The sequence below is a fragment of the Cicer arietinum genome, chromosome 8 (assembly GCF_000331145.2).
Source record: "Cicer arietinum cultivar CDC Frontier isolate Library 1 chromosome 8, Cicar.CDCFrontier_v2.0, whole genome shotgun sequence".
In the NCBI taxonomy this organism is placed as follows: Eukaryota; Viridiplantae; Streptophyta; class Magnoliopsida; order Fabales; family Fabaceae; genus Cicer; species Cicer arietinum.
Window position 1 is genome coordinate 20,686,510 of NC_021167.2, and position 7,137 is coordinate 20,693,646.

The 7,137-nt window shown below is 25.5% G+C and overlaps 1 long non-coding RNA gene across 1 annotated transcript; it reads right to left on the reverse strand.

The window, feature by feature from the left end:
- Positions 1-3,013: 3,013 nt before the first annotated feature.
- Positions 3,014-3,819, reverse strand: LOC113784990 (uncharacterized). The gene is made up of 3 exons (XR_003471161.2): positions 3,682-3,819; positions 3,506-3,582; positions 3,014-3,373 (listed from the first exon to the last, which is right to left on the reverse strand). It is a non-coding gene; the product is annotated as an uncharacterized lncRNA (long non-coding RNA).
- Between the last annotated feature and the right edge of the window lie 3,318 nt (positions 3,820-7,137).

Below are 7,137 nucleotides of genomic sequence, written 5' to 3' on the forward strand. Positions count from 1 at the left end.
TTTTTTCACTAGCCAAATTAATTACACAGTTATTTTAAATTATTTATTTGTCATTAAAATAATATGTTTAAAAATATCAAATTAAAATAATTATATTTTGAAAATAGTAAAAATGACAAAATAAATAAATATAACATCAATATTTTATACTAGCTACTAAATCTATTAAATATTTTTTAAAAAATCAACGCATCATATCAAACATGCATATAAAGAAAATTAAGCACAATATTATTAATATTTCAAAACCAATATTAAAATAATAGATTAATTCAAGTAATTTCCTTTTTTAAAAATTATATATTATGAACAATTAAAACTCTCATATTCAAAATAATCAATATAATTATACTTAATTTTCAAAATAGTCATATTAAAATACTACCATCATTAGGGAATAGTCAAAATCACAAAATAAATAAATATAACATCACTACTTTATATTAATTACTAAATCATAACAATCATATATAAAATTACAATGCCACAACAAATATATAAAAATAAATAAAATCAAACACAATATTACTAATATCCCAAGATAATTATTTGTAAAATAAATAATTAAAATAAAATATATTTAGAATTATATATATATAATTAAGAGCACATTTACCATTAGTCAAATGCATAAGAAAACATTACATTAATTACCAAATCACATATACACGTAGAATTTAAATCTTATTCTCTAAAATATTTACACTAAAATTCTATTGTTTTTAGAAAAATATATAAAATAATAAAATTTAATATTTACTATTTATATCTCTCATTTAGTCAAATATGTACAAGGTTAACACATCATAGAAAATATTCATATAAAGAAAATTAATCATAAAAATAATCAACATATATTCTGAAATAATTTTAGCACCAAATTAATTATCTAAAATCCTATTTAATTAATAAAATAGTTTATTATAAATTTTGAGGTGTTACATAGACTCTACTTCACAATGTGGTATCATTGTAACTCTAAAGTATTTGCTTAGGAGGCTTATTCATATACCACCACTCGAGTGGACGGAGAATTCAAATGGGTCATGTCGTCAAGATTTTCTCAACTCAACCCGATACACATAAATGTGAAAGTCAAGGTAAACGTGTGTTGGATGGTAGCTCTCGACATTTGGAGTGCTAGCTCCAAGCCACCTAGGAATTCTCCACTCGAATTCCTTCAAGGTGTAATAATCTTGCCTCAACAGTAGACCACCACGATCAGACTTATTCAGTTGTACTTCATGGAAATCACTAGGCTTGACAGGCCTTACCTATATGATGACAAAATAATATACACTTAAAAAATGATCAACATCTATTTTACCCCCTCATTGGCCTAGACTACTTCATTAAGAGTATTATCTTTAGCACTAGTTGGAATAATCACTATTTCATCAACTTTGGGGTTACTTTAAAATTCTCATAATAAATTTATAACATCATTATCATCATCATCATCATTACATAAACTTATGACAAATTTATAATATCACTATCATCAATTGTAATCATCATCATCATCATCATCATCATCATCATCACATATATCAAAAATTTATAAAATAACTATCATAAATTGTATATCATTACCATTGAATAAACTTATATCACACAATGCATCTATATTTTATTATTACCTCACATAAATTAATCTAATCAAACATATGTACCAAATTTATTCGACATCCAATATCACAATAATATCAAATACCACACATTTAACGAAATTAAATCAAATATCACTACAATATCAAATACCACACACTTAACAAATCAAACATCTTATAAATATTTACGTTCCACATTTTAACTCACAGTTTCTATTTTTACACATTAATTAATTTATCACTCCAAGGACTACTGTCGTACTTAGTGAGTCTCAAATGAATAATTGAGAAATACGGTTTTCTCGTTCATTTAACTATATATTATACTCATGAATTTAAACGTTCTCTCACTCCTTATCTTCTTTAGACGCTTTCACATGCGAATACACGCCCGCAAGCAAAAGTCTTTGTAATCAATCTAACTCGACATCTTATGGTAAACGTCAAAAATAAATTATGATAAAGCGCTCTAAAATGGTCAATTTCGAAATTGAGTCAACTAAACTTACCCCAAATTGGAAAATAATCAGTGGATAATATAACCACTGTTTATCCGATCGTTTTGATGTTGGTTTCACTAAAATCAAATTTACAGCAAGAAGAATAGTGCAAAATAAAAAAAAATTTATAAACGGAGAAGTTAGATATTTTAAAGAGAAATTGAAATGGTTAAAATTCTAAGACAAAATCAGAGAAAGTTCATCTGAACTTTATTGTTCATCAGAACCAATTTGTTTTCCTTTTCTCTCACGCTGCCACTGCTATTCTATGTATCCGCTAGCTTCCTTTTTCTCAATTTTTTTTAATTTTATTCATTATTTAATTAGATTTTTCAAGTATGTATGAGCTTAACCTATAGAATACATTTTAATCTTTTATTTTATTTTATTTTTTAAAATAAAACTAACAATTATCAAAACTCTTTTTTTAACACACTACAACATTTTTGCTCTATAACAACATTTGAAAAATGTTGGCAAAACACAGAAAAATGTTGCCAAAGAGAATAAGCAACATTTTCCGGGCGTCTCATATGCGAGCGTTTCCTATTATCTTTGGCAACATTTTTCTCGCACTTTTAGGCACACTATTTATAAATGTTGCCTAAACTATGGGAATAAGGAACAATTTTTCAACGCGTCTAAGGCAACATTTTTCAAGTGTTGCCATATCTGACAACAATTGATAAATGTTGTTTTATAACAATACATTGAAAACATTGATAAAATGTTGCTAGAGCTTATAGGCAACAATTTTCAACTGTATTCATATATACAAAATAAATTTTTATTTTTCTATTATATTAATTCAAATAATAAATTAGACATTTTGTCATTATTTTATAATAATAAATTTAATTACATACACAAATTGAACTAAGGAAAACATAATGCAAATTTAACACAAATTATTAACAAAGTTGTATTCAAATAAATGGTAATAAACAAATTGTCTAAGATTAGTAACATATATAGTAAACAAATAAATGGTAGTATTCAAATAAAGTTTAATACTTAAAGTACTAAGTCTAGCAAAATATATAGTTTGTTGAAGTTTTGATGCTTCAATCACGTACATGCCTAGTAAAAAAAGCATCATCCGAAAAAGCATAATCTAAAATCATCATCTAAATCATTCAAGTGTGTGTTCTTCATATTTAGCATCTACGTTGTCCTCTTCAAATTTGTCATCTATGTCATCCTCTTCAAATTCATCGCCTTCATCGTCAACTTGAAATAATTTATCATCATTTTCATTGTTACCTTGGTGATAAAAAAATAAAATAATTGTTATGAAAGACTATAATACAATATCATCCTTGTATGTATAAAAATAAAAGAGATAAGAATCCAATTCTTATTCAACAAGCCAAATAAGCTAGGTCCTAAACTTACCAAAAGAGGAATGATAACAAATGCAATTCTTTAAACAACAAATCTAGTAAGTGTCCACCGCAAACTACTTCACTTTTCTAGCAAAACAACATTACAAAATTTAAAACAAAATAGTCCTTAAATAAAAAATCCAAAATCCAATACAAGTATCAATAGTAGGTTCCAAGTGTAGTTACCTCTCAATAATCTTGCTCCAATCTTGCAAAAATGTTGACTGCTTTTTAATCCTTGACATCTAAGAAGCATAAATCAAAAATTGAAGGAAAGACACATAAAGTGCTAGAGAATTTCATGAAGTTTAAAACCAAATACAAAGAAAGAAGAATTAGTCTTCTTTTTTTAAATAGCAAAAGGTATATAAGGTTCTTTATACAAAAGCAACACTTTATACACGTTGCTTAAAAAAGTGTTGCTAGAGACCACAATTGTTATAGTGACACTTCTTTAAACACAATTTCATTACTATAACATTATTAATATTTAAAAACTAATATTTTATATAATAAAATAATTAATCTTTTAAAACATATTAATAATCAAAACTCTCATATTTAAAATAATAATTATAATTATTATTATAATATTTTTCAAATAATCTCATAAAAATACTTCTATCATTATAGAATAGTCAAAACAATAAAACAAATATATATAACAACAAAATTTTATATTAATTATCAAATTACAATAAATATACATAAAATCATCATACGATAGCAACTATATAAAAATAAAGGAAATAAAAACAATATTACTATTATTCCAAAATGATTATTTATAGAATAAATAATTAAAATATGATATACTTAGAAATATTTAAAATATAGAAATAAGCACACTTAACATTAGTGAAACATACAAAAAAATTGCATTAACTACGAAAACACATATACACATAAAATCACCTAAACAAATGATGTGTATGCTAAAATTTTTAGGATCTAAAAACTTATCGAAACTTGTTTGAGATTGATTCTCAGCAAGAACTCAATAAAGTGATCCTTGAATGTAATGGGAGACAACTGGAGTTTTGGTTAATAGAAGAACTTTGTTACTTGAGTATGAATGTTCAAGTGTAGATTGATTGCCTTTAAAACTCTTGCATTTGTCTTCTACGTGATGTTTCTTTTATAGAAAAAGAGAGGTTCAAAAGATTTGAATATACTGAAACTTAGATGGTTGTTAGTTTTGATTGAAGTCTATTAAATACATGTTATATTTTGTCCAGATTGTTTTTTGATAAACCTATAACCTTCTTGTTTCTGAGTATTATGCAAAATGTAGACTATGATATGTCAGTCTTTTAAGCTAGGAAGTATTTAGAGCTTTCTGTAGAAAAGTGCTACAACAGAGTACTTATGTCTTTGTTGTCCTTACTCACAACTCATCAATTTAGACATCAGTCTAGAGGGTGTTTTCCTCCTTTGGACCTTCAACTCGAGTTCTGGATTTGACTACTGATTTAATCATTTTTTATATTCTTTAACTTGTGGTTTGAACTATAGAAATTGATTTGTCTTGGCTTTTTCTTTAATAGGAAACATTCAGAATGTTCTTCTGATCAATCCCCACTTCGTTTTGACATGTAAGACATGATGTTCTTGATTTTTTTAATAGAGAGACCATTTATTTTTGCATGAATATATTTGATCACCTTTCTTTGAATATATTACTCAAAAATACAAATTTAATGGTAATATAATCACAATCATAATTAATGATTAATTAATTATTTATTTAGCCTCAAAATACTTGATTTATGATTTTTCCTCAACACCTTCGGATAAACAACCTCATGAAAATCACTATGGACGAATCCATTAATTGATACTTTTTTCATCAAATTATATTGGTAACCGTTACATTACATCTGATTATTAGCATCAACAGTCACATGATGTGTTGCTCCCAAGCCAGGGCACCAAGTTTGGGATACCAAATTTGTCAGGACCAGTGAGTATTGTCTGAGCTTGTTGTGAGATAATGAACTAACAGTGGAGGTAAATTATGTGGTACCTTCAAAAAGTCTTTAACCCTCCAAAATTTTCATATATATTATATATGTGTCTTGTTAGTAATTGTTATGATTTATTATTAAATTAATAATTATTTTATGTATAAATAAATTAAACTAAATTTTATCACACTCTATTTTACCTGAATAATTATAACCTTTATTTTTATTTAATTATTTTGGTGTGACAATTACACAGGGATGATTTATGACGTGATTATTTTCTAAATGGACTATTGTGCATTTTTATTTGATTAGTTTCGATAATCATGAAATTGATGTGTTAGATATGTTCTATTTTGTTATGTGTGGGTGGTATTCTTATCTTGCTTGATTTATTTTGGTTGATAAAATATTAGTTGAATTATTTAATTAAATTTGAATTTATAAAAGTTATATTATTTGTTAGTTTTATTTACGACGAAATAAGTATTTATTTTAGTAGATATTATAGAGTTAGTGAAACCCAACCTTTATATATAAGTGTTTTGAAAATATTTTTGGTCCATCCTAAAAAAAACTAGTGACTTAACTCATTCTTTGACTCTCCTTTATGACAAGATTTTATGACAATTCATGGTTTTTCTTGGCATAATGTTCATTAACTCATTTTTAACACCTTTAATTTATTTTTATAGGAAGATTATAAATTTAATTATAAGTTTTTTTTGTGCAATTAAGAGAGGACACAAAAAGACTATTGTCCTTTTTGTATCACTCATCTCTTTTAAACTAAAATTATAATTTTATTTTAATTGTCTACAAAAATAATTTTATGAAATTTTTGGTTTCGTAACTATTAGATAAAAGAAAATTAAAAGGGTGATGTGACAATCTCTAATTTATTTATTTAATTAAAATGGATGGTGTGACACCTGCAATATATGGTGAACTTTATTAGTTAATCCTAATTAACTCATACACATAAATACACATGATTTCAATTGACTTTGTAACAACCTAATAAAATTAAATAAATAGTAATTATTGGTAGCATCATTTTGGAATTAAGTGCACTTCAATTTTAGACAAGAACTCAATCTTAATATTGCAACGTAAATAGGTATTACGTTCATACATTTCCATTAGGCCTCTTGCTGTCACACCTATTTTTCATTCGTACACTCCTAAAATAATTTTCTAAGTCATAAATCCCAATATCTATCGGTGTTGAATTCATCATTGCCTCATAAGCTATTTCTCGTGCGAATTTAGAGATGTTAAGAAAGAAAGCGCCTAAGGTAAGGGCTTTTCCCCGTGCTGAGTTAGGCTAGATATTAAATTAGGGATTTGTAAGATATTGATATGATGTCTAGATGTCTTAAAAGAAAAAAGTTGATTTTATTTTCGTCGTAGAGAAATTACCTATAATGCTTTGATTCTTTTTTAATACCTCTATCTTGATGAAATTAATTATAGAGTTATATTTTTATTATTATATCTTGATAAATATGTTTGTAGTGAAAATGTTTAGTGTTTACGTGTTTTAAAGTATTTAATTATAAAGTTATAATTTTTATAATGATCTAATTAGTAATATATTTATTATGATGTATTTGATTTTAAGTGTTGACTTTTGAGTATTCTAAATTTAAAACTTGACTTTTATGAACAATAT